The sequence below is a fragment of the Oncorhynchus gorbuscha genome, linkage group LG09 (genome assembly GCF_021184085.1).
Source record: "Oncorhynchus gorbuscha isolate QuinsamMale2020 ecotype Even-year linkage group LG09, OgorEven_v1.0, whole genome shotgun sequence".
NCBI lineage: Eukaryota > Metazoa > Chordata > Actinopteri > Salmoniformes > Salmonidae > Oncorhynchus > Oncorhynchus gorbuscha.
Window position 1 is genome coordinate 39367899 of NC_060181.1, and position 13396 is coordinate 39381294.

Sequence of the window (13396 nt, forward strand, 5' to 3'; positions counted from 1 at the left end):
GGGCTCTCAACCAATTGTGCTATTGTGTGTGTTTTATCACGTTATTTGTAACTTATTTTGTACATAATGTTTATGCCACTGTCTCTTATGATCGAAAAGAGGAGTACACCACATCAGTCACGGGCTTCATCAATAAGTGCATTGATGACGTCGTCCCCACAGTGACCGTACGTACATACCCCAACCAGAAGCCATGGATTACAGGCAACATCTGCACTGAGCTAAAGGGTAGAGCTGCCCCTATAAGGAGCAGGATTCTAACCCAGACACTTATAAGAAATCCCGCTATGCCCTCAGATTAACCATAAAACAGGCAAAGCGTCTATATAGGACTAAGATTGAATCGTACTACACCAGCTCTGAAACTTTTCGGATGTGGCAGGACTATTACACAATACAAAGGGAAGCACAGCCGTGAGATGCCCAGTGACACGAGCCTACCAGATTAGCTAAATCACTTCTATGCTTGCTTCGAGGCAAGCAACACTGAAGCATGCATGAGAGTGCAAAGGGGCAGCTGTTCCGGATGAATGTGTGATCACTCTCTCTGTAGCCGATGTGAGCAACACCTTTAAACAGGTCAACATTCACAAGGCTGCAGGGCCAGACGAATTATCAGGACATGTACTCCGAGCATGCGCTGACCAACTGGCACGTGTCTTCACTGACATTTTCAACCTGTCCCTGACTGAGTCTGTAATACCAACATGTTTCAAGCAGATCACCATAGTCCCTGTGCCACCTGGATAAAAGGAACACTTATGTGAGAATGCTACTCATTGACTACAGCTCAGCGTTCAACACCATAGTACCCTCAAAGCTCATCACTAAGCTAAGGACCCTGGGACTAAACACCTCCCTCTGCAGCTGGATCCTGGACTTCCTGACGGGCCGCCCCTGGGTGGTGAGGGCAGGTAGCAACATATCTGCCACGCTGATCCTCAACACTGGAGCTCCCCAGGGGTGCATGCTCAGTCCTCTCCTGTACTCCCTATTCACCCACGACTGCATGGCCAGGCACGACTCCAACACCATCAATAAGTTTGCAGACGACACAACACTGGTAGGCCTGATCACTGACAACGATGAGACAGCCTATAGGGAGGAGGTCAGATACCTGGCTGGGTGGTGCTAGAATAACAACATATCCCTCAATGTAACCAAGACTAAGGAGATGATTGTGGACCTCAGGAAAAGGAGGACCGAGCACACCCACATTCTCATCGACGGGGCTGTAGTGGAGCAGGTTGAGAGCTTCAAGTTCCTTGGTGTCCACATCAACAACAAACTAGAATGGTCCAAACACAGCAAGACAGTCATGTAGAGGGCACGACAAAGCCTATTCCCCCTCAGGAAACTAAAAAGATTTGGCATCGGTCCTGAGATCCTCAAAAGGTTCTACAGCTGCAACATTGAGCATCCTGACTGGTCGCATCACTGCCTGGTACGGCAATTGCTCGGCCTCTGACCGCAAGGCACTACAGAGGGTAGTGCGTACAGCCCAGTACATCACTGGGGCTAAGCTGCCTGCTATCCAGGACCGCTACACCAGGCGGTGTAAGAAGAAGGTCCTAAAAATTGTCAAAGAGCCCAGCCACCCCAGTCATAGACTGTTCTCTCTACTACTGCATGGCAAGCGGTACCGGAGTGCCAAGTCTAGGACAAAAGGCTTCTCAACAGTTTTTACCCCCAAGCCATAAGACTCCTGAACAGGTAATCAAATGGCTACCCGGACTATTTGCATTGTGTGCCACCCCCCAAACCTCTCTTTTTACGCTGTTGCTACTCTCTTTTTCATCATATATGCAGTCACTTTAACTATACATTCATGTACATACTACCTCAATTGGGCCGACCAACCAGTGCTCCCGCACATTGGCTAACCGGGCTATTTGCATTGTGTCCCACCACCCGCCAACCCTTCTTTTACACTACTGCTACTCTCTGTTCATCATATGCATAGTCACTTTAACCATATCTACCTGTACATACCACCTCAATCAGCCTGACTGACCGGTGTCTGTATGTAGCCTCGCTACTTTTATAGCCTCGCTACTTTTATAGCCTCGCTACTTTTATAGCCTCGCTACTGTACATAGCTTGTCTTTTTACTGATGTTTTATTTCTTTACTAACCTATTGTTCACCTTATACCTTTTTTGCACTATTGGTTAGAGCCTGTAAGTAAGCCTTTCACTGTAAGGTCTACTACACCTGTTGTATTCAGCGCACATGACAAAAACTTTGCTTTCACCCATCTCAGTGAAGGAACTATGTAGTTCTGTCAGAGTGGTCATTGGGTTCTTGGTCACCTCCCTGACCAAGGTTCTTCTTCCCTTGGTTGCTCAGTTTGGTCAGACGGCCAGCTCTCGGCAGAGTCTAGGTAGTTCCATATTTTTTCAATTTCCCAATGACGATGACCACTGTGCTATTGAAATTGTTCTATACCCTTCCTCAGATACTGTATATGCCTCATCAATTATATTTTGGAGATCTACAGACAGTTCCTTGGAATTCATGGTATTTGTTCTGCTCTGACATACTGTACACTGTCAACTGTGGGACCTTATATAGACAGGTGTGTTTCTTTCTAAATCATTTCCAAATAGTTTAATTGGTCACAGGTGGACTCCAATCAAGTTGTGGGGACGTCTCAAGGATGATCAAAGGAAATTGGATGCACCTGAGCTCAATTTAGAGTGTCATAGCAAAGGGGTGTAATACTTTGTAAATGAGAGATTTCTGTATGTCATTGTCAATACATTTGCATAAATGTCTAAAAAGATGTCATGTTGTAATTATGAGGCATTGTGTGTAGATGGGTGAGAGAACAAAAACTATTTAACACACTTTGAATTCAGGCTGTAACACAGCAAAATGTGGATGGGGTATGAATACTTTCTGAAGGCACTGTATATAAAGCAAAGACCATTGGGGAAATAAAACCAAAAAAATGCAAGGTGGTTATATGATACTGAACATACAGTAGACTTCACATTATATTGATATGGCAAATACTGCATAAGCATAGGTTGTCACATTAAAGAAAAATGTACTTTTTCTAGATTTTTTGTAAATACCTTGATAAAAAGAGGTGAAAGTGCCTTTTCACTTGTCCATGATAATGATCAAATGAACCAAATCAGAAATATATTTTCTAATGCTAATTCTGCTTAAGGGTTTCGGAGAGTTCAGAGAGTTTGAACAGAAGATGTTGGATGAGAGAGAGTAACAGATTCCTAGACGAAGCGAGGAGGGTGGAAAAGAGAGGGCGAGTAAGGAGGAGGATGGACAGGAAGAACAATGATGCTGAGGAGGGAGTATGAGAGAGAGAGGTGAGATGGACATTAGACACTATTTGCCTTGTGAACGCCAAGTACTTCTGTCCAGTGAGAGACTGTCCAGTGATACTTCGGTCCAGCCAGTGTGGCCTCTTATCTGCTGAGGTCAATGAGAATGGCATGGTCAGTGCACAACCCCAATTGGCATTTTCATAGCACTGCATCTGGTTGCACACGGCTATTGTTGTTCCATATGGCTGAATTTGAGAGCAATGGTCACTCAGGGGGTCGACTGTAAAGTTGGAGTTGAGAGTGAGAAAAAATACAAGTGTTACATCAACTCTAATGGTGGTAAATTTAACACTCAAAAATGGTCTACCTCCGCAAATAGTTGCAATTTAATGTAAAGTCCGCTGTTTTAGGGACCTGCGTGGTTCTGGCACCGTTTTCGACTGACATTTTTGCTTATACAGTACCAGTCAATTTTTTGAACTACTCATTCAAGGTTGTTTTTTTTACACTGTAGAATAATAGGGAAGACATCAAAACAATGAAATAACACATATGGAATCATGTAGTAACTTCCAAGTAGCCACTCTTTGCATTGATGACAGCTTTGCACACTCTTGGCATTCTCTCAACCAGCTTCAACTGGGATGCATTTCCAACAGTCTTGAAGGAGTTTCCCCATATGCTGAGGACTTATTATCTGATTTTTCTTCACTCTGTGGTCCAACTCATCCCAAACTCTCTCAATTGGGTTGAGGTCGGATGATTGTAGAGGCCAGGTCATCTGATGCAGCCCTCCATCACCCTCCTTCTTGGTCAAATAGCCCTTTAACAGCCTGGAGGGGTGTTGCGTCATTGTCCTGTTGAAAAACAAATGATTGTCCCACTAAACCAGATGGGATGGCGTATCGCTGCAGAATGCTGTGGTAGCCATGCTGGTTAAGTGTGTCTTGAATTCTAAATAAATCACAGACAGTGTCACCAGGAAGGCACCTCCTCCTCCATGCTTCACGGTGGGAACCACACATGCGGAGATCATTCGTTCAAGCCAAATCGAATTTGATTTGTAACGTGCGCCGAATACAACAGGTGTATTAGACCTTAAAGTGAAATGCTTACTCACAAGACCTTAACCAACAATGCAGTTTTAAGAAACTAAAATAAAATAAAAAATAAAAGTAACAGATCATTTATGAGCAGCAGTAAAATAACAATAGCGAGGCTACATTGGGCCCCCGAGTGGCGCAGAGGTCTAAGGCACTGCATCTCAGTACTAGAAGCGTCACTACAGACACCCTGGTTTGCATTACATTTAGTTATATACAGTGTAAGAGGTTAACACTGGCCAAAACTGATTATTGATTATTGTTGTATTAACTCTTTTTCCAAGTACACATTTTGCACAGGAATGACAAAAGCCCCATTGATGGAGGAGGGTAAAATCCTTGGCATTGGCAACAGTCACGCAGTCCCATCCAACCTATAAGATCACAACTAAGCACATTTCATAACCCTGATCTGGGCTCTTCACTATTTGTGGCTCGATGGTGCTAAACATAGGCCTTTCCTTCTAGCCTGACCCTAATTATCCTTGTTATGGTACCACAATAATAGACCCAACAGCTTTGGGATCTTTTTGGAGCACCACACCAATATCTTCAATGTTGTGGCTGGAATTAATTATTGACTGGGTCCAAGGCACGCTAATGATGACTGACATCTCAACTTCCCCCAGATGCATTCCTTTATTTACCACAGGAAGTTGTACCATATAGACAGGTTATGGGATAGTTCAGTTTTCCCTTTTAACGGAATCAAAGACTGAATCATTTAAATTAAATTCTAATATCTTTATTCTTTCAAATTGAAAAAGTAAAATAAATAAAAATTGTAGATCATTTTAAGTTTCACATGGAATTGCCTGCATACATTGCTGGTTTGTAAAAAATAATGTTCTGTTGCCAGACCTCTGTTACGTAATGCCGCAGCTTTAAGTGCACTGGCCAAAGATTGGGGAGAGCATGGAAAAGTGAACATCACTTTGTCTGAACATTAGTGGCAACCTCTGAACATAAGTATTACAGTATGCTGCCATCTGATTATTTCTCTGGGGACACCAGTTGAGAGGAAGGGCGGTTCTACCTCTCTGTCTATATGACTCATCCTCTATCTACCGTCGCCAGCTACGAGGCTACATACAGTGCCGTCAGAAAGCATTCATACCCCTTGACTGATTCCACATTTATTTATCTAATTTACATACACTATATACTGTATATGGAGATATTCAATGTCTGCTTTTTTTTCTTACCCATCTACCAATAGGTGCCCTTCTTTGCGAGGCATTGGAAAACCTCCCTGGTCTTGGTGGTCGAATTTGTGTTTGAAATTCACTGTTCGACTGAGGGACCTTAAAATGATCTGTTTGTTTGGTGTACAGAGATGAGGTACTCATTCAAAATACGTTTACACTGTTATTGAACACAACGAGTCCATGCAACTTATCATGTGACTTGTTAAGCACATTTTTATTCCTAAACTTACTTAGGCTTGCCATGACAAAGGGGTTGAACACTTTTTGACTCGAGACATTTCAGCTTTTCCGTTTGAATTCATTTGTAAAAATGTCTAAAAACAGAATTTCCTCTTTGATATTATGGAGTATTGTGTGTAGGCCAGGGACAACCAAATCTAAGTGTAATCCATTTCAAATTCAGGCTGTAACACAACAAAATGTGGATAAAGTCAAGGGGTGTGAATACTTTCTGAAGGCGCTGTAAGTGTTTCTAATAGCCAGGACTAGAGCCGCGTGCATTTCACTCGATTTACATAAAGTAAAAAAGATGACACCAGAAACGTTCAGCCAAGTCTACCAGCAGTGCCAGGCAGTCACACTATGAATACATTTGGCCGCAGGGTGAATTAGGGACATGTGTCTCAGCCAGTTGTATCATATCCTCTTTCACACCAACAAGCCAGTCTGCTGAGTGACAGGTTCCCACATGTGATGGGGCCATCCAGGGTCATCTTAATTTAGCTTCAGTGTAAAATGGCTGGAGCCATTCAGTCGGGTGAGGTGTCCTGTCGTGTCTTGAGGCTGTCGGGCATTCAATTGATGTCCGTTCCTGTTGTGAAATCCAATTAGGGAGGTGTGGTTGAACACCTGGCCAGCTAAATGATCCTTTGGGGAAATAAAATACTTTGTTGAGTGGCTGGACGGCCATTTTGTGTCTCCTGCAATGGTTGGACGGACATTCCCTTTTTCACGTGACTGGTGACGCAATACACTTCTGAATTGTCTCCGTACTGGCTGTTCTCTTTGTTGCTACTTGGCTACTTGCCAAACTTATAAACTCCTAATGACTATTTAATCAAACGTTGTATATATGTTTACCAAGATCTTAGTTTTAGTTTTGTCCTCACACTACTTTTTTAAATGTAACTTTTTTACCCCGGACGCTTTATCTGGACATAGATCTGCAGGACCTCCTCCGGCCCCAAAAAAATGCTAAGTAACATTATGCCTTCTCATTGCAGTCTCTGTACTCTTAATATACAAGAGAACTATCGCCTTTTGGTGAGGATAGCCAAGTTGCAATTAGTGGATTCGGCTATTTCACCCACACCCGTTGCTGACAGGTGTTTAACATCGAGCACACAGCCATGCAATCTCCATAGACAAACATTTGCAGTATAATGACCTAACTGAAGAGCTTAGTAACTTTCAACATTGCACCGTCATTGGATGCCACCTTTCCAGTTTGTTAAATTCCTGCCCTGCTAGAGCTGCCCCGGTCAAATGTAAGTGCTGTTATTGTGAAGTGGTAGCGTCTAGGAGCAGCCGCAAATTGGTAGGCCACACAAGCTCGCTGAAGCACGTTGCGGGTTAAAATTGTATGTCCTTAGATGCAACACACTATTGAGTTCCAACCTGCCTATGGAAGCAAAATCAGCACAAGAACTGTTCGTTGGGAGCTTCATGAAATGGGTTTCCATGGTCGAGCAGCCGCACACAAGCCTAAGATTACCATATGCAATGCCAAGTGTCGGCTGGAGTGGTGTAAATGTTGTCGTCATTAGACTCTTGAGCAGTGGAAATGTGTTCTCTGGAGTGATGAATCACGCTTCACCATCTGGCAGTCTGACGGACAAATCTGGGTTTGGCAACATCTGGGTTTGCCACTTTGTGGCAACAGTTTGGGGAAGGCCCTTTCCTGTTTCAGCATGACAATGCCCCCGTGCACAAAGTGAGGTCCATACAGAAATGGGTTGTCGAAATCGGTATGGAAGAACCTGACTGGCCCGCCCAGAGCCCTGACCTCAACTCCATCGTACACCTTTGTGATGAATTGGAATGCAGACTGTGAGCCAGGCCTAATCACCCACCTCAGTAATGTTCTTGTTTTTGAATGGAAGCAAGTCCCCGCAGCAATGCTCCAACATCTAGTGGAAAACCTTCCAAGAAGAGTGGAGGCTGTTATAGCAGAAAAAGGGGGACCCACTCCATACTAATGCCCATGATTTTAGAATGAGATGATCGACGAACAGGTGTCCGCATACTTTTTGTCATGTAGTGTATAACGGTACATTTCAGATTAACTCCAGACCAGCCATTGCATTGACAGCCACTATTGCGTTAACTAGCCTCAGACATTCATCCTAGCTTTACTATAAACTGGCTCGCTTTATCAGGCAGCTTTAAAATATTTGCTAGTTAGTTAACAATCTGATTGAAGAAGTGGATTATAAATGCCATTAGCTAGCTAGATAGTAAATTAGTAAAAAAAATATATAGGAGGATGTGGCGATATACCGCCATCTGGTGGCAACTAGAAACAATTGCATAATAGCAACAATTTTCAAATTGATGGTCCTTGAAAATAAATATTAGTGCTTGAAAAAGTACTTAAATCCTTGAATTCGACCTGCTATTGTCTGTACGAACTCTAAACTAAACTAAATGAAAATGCTTCCTGTGTTTGGCCCTAGTTTGTTGAACATATTAAACGGCTCCCTTATCCTCCAGATGTGCACCAAACTCACTAAAAGTGGTAGAAATAAAGCCTCTCCTGAAGAACCCAAACCTTGACCCCGAAAATGTAAAAAACTATCAGCCTAGAGTATGTTGAATCTCCCATTCCTCTAAAACAATTTAGAAAAAGCTGTTGCACAGCAACTCACTGCCTTCCCGAAGACAAATAATGTATACGAAACAGTACAGTCTGGTTTTAGACCAGTCATTGAACTGAGACTGCACTCGTGAAGGTGGTAAATTAGACCAAGGCTCTGCATCTGTTCTCCTGCTCCTAGAACTTAGTGTGGCTTTTGACACCATCGACAACTACATTATTTTGGAGAGTTTGGAAACCCTAATGGGTCTACCACAGTGTTCGTCAACTGGTGGACCGCGGGTGGTTACATTTGTCCCCCCAAGTTCTGAGAAAAAAATATAATATATATCTAATAGATAAGATCTGAACCAGGCAATGACTATTCTGTGTAGACCAGGGATCATCAACTTTTTTCTGGAGGAACATGATTTCAAATAATTTGTCGAATACTAATTGACCGCAAGAAGTCCAAACAGATGTGTTTGACTAAAATAATTTCAAACCTTGCTTACATTTGTGTACGTACGATTCCTCGTGTGTTACGATTTTCTTCCGTCGAAGGAGAGGAGGACCAAAATTCAGCGTGGTTATCTTTATACATCTTTAATAAAGATGATAAATGAACAATATACAAAAACAAGAACCGTGAAAACCCGAAACAGCCCTATCTGGTGCAACAAACACAGAGACAGGAACAATCACCCACGAAACACTCAAAGAATATGGCTGCCTAAATATGGTTCCCAATCAGAGACAACGATAAACGCCTGCCTCTGATTGAGAACCACCCCCCCCCCCACGATGCGGACTCCCGGCCGCACACCTAAACCCATAGGGCAGTGTCTGGGGGGGCGTCTGACCACGGTGGCTGCTCTGGCGCGGGACGTGGACCCCACTCCAACATAGTCTTAGTCCTCTTTCTCTGCGTCCTTAGATTGACGACCCTCTCCGCCGACCTTGGTCTAGTAACCCTAACAAAGGGCCCCACTGGACTGAGGGGCAGCTCCTGACTGAGGGACAGCTCGGGACTGAGGTAGCTCGGGACTGAGGGATAGCTCGGGACTGAGGGGTAGCTCGGGACTGAGGGGTAGCTCGGGACTGACAGGAAGCTCAGGACTGAGAGGAAGCTCAGGCAGGTTGATGGCTCTGGCAGATCCTGGCTGACTGGTGGTTCTGGCAGATGCTGGCTGACTGGCGGCTCTGGCAGATCCTGGCTGACTGGCGGATCCTGGCTGAATGGCGGATCCTGGCTGATTGGCAGATCCTGGCTGACTGGCGGATCCTGGCGGCTCTGGAAGATCCTGGCAGACTGGCGGCTCTGGCGGATCCTGGCAGACTGGCGGCTCTGGCGGATCCTGGCAGACTGGCGGCTCTGGCGGATCCTGGCAGAATGGCGGCTCTGGCGGATCCTAGCTGACTGGCGACTTGGCTGCTCCATGCTGACTGGCGACTCTGGCTGCTCCATGCTGACTGGCGACTCTGGCTGCTCCATGCTGACTGGCGACTCTGGCTGCTCCATGCTGACTGGCGACTCTGGCTGCTCCATGCTGACTGGCGACTCTGGCTGCTCCATGCTGACTGGCGACTCTGGCTGCTCCATGCTGACTGGCGACTCTGGCTGCTCCATGCTGACTGGCGACTCTGGCGGCTCCATGCTGACTGGCGACTCTGGCGGCTCCATGCTGACTGGCGACTCTGGCGGCTCCATGCTGACTGGCGACTCTGGCGGCTCCATGCTGACTGGCGACTCTGGCGGCTCCATGCTGACTGGCGACTCTGGCGGCTCCATGCTGACTGGCGACTCTGGCGGCTCCATGCTGACTGGCGACTCTGGCTGCTCCATGCTGACTGGCGACTCTGGCTGCTCCATGCTGACTGGCGACTCTGGCTGCTCCATGCTGACTGGCGACTCTGGCTGCTCCATGCTGACTGGCGACTCTGGCTGCTCCATGCTGACTGGCGACTCTGGCTGCTCCATGCTGACTTGCGACTCTGGCTGCTCCATACTGACTGGTGACTCTGGCGGCTCCATGCTGACTGGTGTCTCTGACAGACGGGAGACTCTGGCGGCTCATGACAGACGGGAGACTCTGGCAGCGCTGAACAGGAGGAAGGTTCCGGCAGCACTGGACAGGCGGGAGACTCCGACAGCGCTGGAGAGGCGGAAGGCTCTGGCAGCGCTGGACAGGCGAAGAACATTGTAGGCCTGGTGCGTGGTGCTGGCACTGGTGGTACTGGGCCGAGGACACACACAGGAAGCCTGGTGCGGGGAGCTGCCACCGGAGGGCTGGTGCGTGGAGGTGGTACTGGATAGACCGGACCGTGCAGACGCACTGGAGGTCTTGAGCACCGAGCCTGCCCAACCTTACCTGGTTGAATGCTCCCTGTCGCCCTGCCAGTGCGGCGAGGTGGAATAGCCCGCACTGGGCTATGCAGGCGAACCGGGGACACCGTGCGCAAGGCTGGTGCCATGTAAGCTGGCACAAGGAGACGCACTGGAGACCAGATGCGTAGAGCCGGCTTCATGACACTTGGCTCGATGCCCACTGTAGCCCGGCCGATACGAGGAGCTGGTATGTACCGCACCGGGCTATGCACCCGCACTGGAGACACCGTGTGCTCCACAGCATAACACGGTGCCTGCCCGGTCTCTCTAGCCCCCCGGTAAGCACAGGAAGTTGGCGCAGGTCTCCTACCTGGCTTCGCCATACTCCCCGTGTGCCCCCCCAAGATATTTTTGGGACTGACTCTTGGGCTTCCATCCACGCCGCCGTGCTGCCTCCTCATACCAGCGTGTCTCCGCCTTCTCCGCCTCCAGCTCTTCTTTGGGGCGGCGATATTCTCCTGGCTGTGCCCAGGGTCCTTTACCGTCCAAGATTTCCTCCCATGTCCAGAAATCTGGATTTCGCTGCATAACAAATCATTTTCAACCAGGGAGTTGCGACACGAAAGTCAGAAATAGCGATATAATATATGCCTTACCTGTAACGGCGTTCATCTGTTGAAAGAGAGTCGGACCAAAATGCGGCGTGGTGGTTACTCATGTTCTTTAATGAAAAAAACAACGATACATGAAATAACTTAAATTACAAAACAACAAACGAAACGTGAAAACCTATACAGCCTATCTTGTGAAAACAAACACAGAGACAGGAACAATCACCCACAAACACACAGTGAAACCCAGGCTACCTAAATATGGTTCCCGATCAGAGACAACGAGAATCACCTGACTCTGATTGAGAACCGCCTCAGGCAGCCATAGACTATGCTAGACAACCCTACTCAACCACAATCCCAATACCTACTAAACCCCAATACAAAAACACACCAAAATAAACCCATGTCACACCCTGGCCTGACCAAATAAAGAAAGAAGACACAAAATACTAAGACCAAGGCGTGACATTACCTTATGCCGTACCTTTGAAGATCTTCTTCTGTTGGCACTCCAAAAGGTCCCAGTTACATTACAAATGGTCCTTTTGTTCGATAATGTCCTTCGTTATATCCATAAAAACTCAGTTTATCTGGCGCGCTTCAGTCAATAATCGACTCAGTTTCCCTCCATCAAAATGCATACAAATGAATCCCAAACGTTACTAATAAACTTTCCCAATCAAGTCAAACAACATTTATAGTCAAATCTTAGGTATCCTAACACGCAAATAAACAATCAAATTTAAGACGGAGAATCGTTGTTGTCTTTACCGGAGATAAATAAGAAAGAACAAGCTTTCCTCCACACGCTTGGAAACACTAAAACCAAAATGGGAGCCACCTAGAAAAACTACAATTTCTGGCTCGTTTTTCCAAAAACCAGCCTGAAACTCTTTCTAAAGACTGTTGACATCTAGTGGAAGCCCTAGGAACTGGAATTTGGGAGGACTTGGGCTTATAATTGGAGTACCAGCCATTGAAAACAGTGGTAAGGTAAAAAAAAATTGGGGGGGTGGGGGTGGTTTGTCCTCTGGGTTTTGCCTGCCATATCAGTTCTGCTATACTCACTGACATTATTTTAACCGTTTTAGAAACTTTAGAGTGTTTTCTATCTACATATACCAATTACATGCGTATCCTAGCTTCTGGGCCTGAGTGACAGGCAGTTTGCTTTGGGCACACTTTTCATTCGGACGTGAAAATACCGCCCCCTATCCCAAAGAAGTTTTAACATTGCAAAAATCTGAAATGTTTTGTCCAAAAAGTATGCAGAAATGCCAATCCATGCTTTGGTCACTTTTAGATTAGACTGCTGCAATGCTCTACTGTCCTGTTTTGCGCCCCCTCGGGCTTATGAGGTTGAGGAGATATCCGTGGGCTATACTCAGCCTTGTCTCAGGGTAGTAAGTTGGTGGTCTGCTAATATCCCTGTAGTGGTGTGGGGGCTGTGCTTTGGCAAAGTGGGTGGGGTTATATCCTGCCTGGACAGGGCCACAGTGTCCCCCGATCCCTCCCTCCCGTCTCATCCTCCAGTATCTATGCTACAATAGTCAATGTGCCGGGGGGCTAACATTACTCTTTCCTATCTGGTGAAATTCTCCTCTCTTATCTGGTGTCCTGTGTGAACTTAAGTATGCTCCTGGCTGTCCCCAGTCCACTTGGTCATGCTGCTGATCCAGTTTCTTCTCTTTTGCCTGTGGCTATGGAAGCCTGACCTGTTCACCAGACGTGATACCTTGTCGTGCTGCTACTAGAGTTTTAACCCCCCCCCTTTCTCCCTCTCTACCGCACCTGCTGTCTAGACCTCTGAATTCTCTGCTATGAAAAGCCAACTGACATTTACTCCTGAGGTGCTGACCTGTTGCACCCTATACATCCGCCATGATTATTATTTTACCCTGCTGGTCATCTATGAACATTTGAACATCTTGAAGAACGATCTGGTCTTAATGTCCATGTGCTCTTATAATCTCCACCTGGCACAGCCAGAAGAGGACTGGCCACCCTTCAGGGCCTGGCTCCTTTCTAGGTTTCTTCCTAGGTTCCTTTCTAGGGG

The 13396-nt window shown here is 46.3% G+C and overlaps 1 protein-coding gene across 3 annotated transcripts in view; it reads left to right on the forward strand.

Moving 5' to 3' along the window:
* LOC124043605 (voltage-dependent calcium channel gamma-6 subunit-like) overlaps positions 1 to 13396 on the forward strand; it is a 51448-nt gene that overhangs the window by 20826 nt on the left and 17226 nt on the right. Inside the window, exon 3 of one of the 3 annotated variants that reach the window (XM_046362370.1) lies at positions 3178 to 3334. The exons of the other annotated variants lie outside the window; for them this stretch is intronic. The gene's annotated coding sequence lies outside the window, so the exon portion shown is untranslated. The remainder of the gene's footprint in view (positions 1 to 3177; positions 3335 to 13396) is intronic. 3 annotated transcript variants of the gene reach the window in all.